The sequence below is a fragment of the Pterocles gutturalis genome, unplaced genomic scaffold (genome assembly GCF_000699245.1).
Source record: "Pterocles gutturalis isolate BGI_N339 unplaced genomic scaffold, ASM69924v1 scaffold41331, whole genome shotgun sequence".
In the NCBI taxonomy this organism is placed as follows: Eukaryota; Metazoa; Chordata; class Aves; order Pterocliformes; family Pteroclidae; genus Pterocles; species Pterocles gutturalis.
In genome coordinates, this window is record NW_010104551.1 from 64,020 (window position 1) to 64,599 (window position 580).

A 580-nucleotide genomic window follows, 5' to 3' on the forward strand; every position below is an offset into this window, starting at 1 on the left:
CCCCACCCGGGGGAGCCTATGGCCGCCCGTCGTGGAAGTGCCTGGGGCACACAAGCGCAGCCCCACAGGCCTATCCTGACAATGGGCCGGTGGAAGGAGAAGGCAAGGCCAGGGAGTTTGTCAGTGCCTCTGGTGCACTGAGGGCCACCCTGCAAGTGCTGTCTCAGGTTGGCATTAGCCTCTGTCAGGGTGTCCTGATGCCACGCAGGGCTGAGTTGCTGCTCCACAGGCATTTTCGGGGTTTGCCTCGGGACACCTGTCTCATGAAAACCCTCCCCTTATCGACCGCAGGAAGAGCACTCAGGGCTTTGCCTAGCCCACCAGGGGTGCTGATCAGCCGGACCCCACAACAAGGCCTTGACTGCAAATGGCTGGAGCAGATGTGAGGAGCGCTGGCAGCTCCCATTGGAGACTTGCGGGTGTCTTAAAAATGGGTCCCTTAAGTGACTCATGGTCCCAGGGGGTCACTGGCAGAGCTGGGACAGACATGATGGAGGGGAAGATGGGCTCCAGTCCCCAAGACTCTCCTGCTATCCCTGAAGGGCGTAGGGAAATAGGGAAAGGACCACTTCTCTCCTCC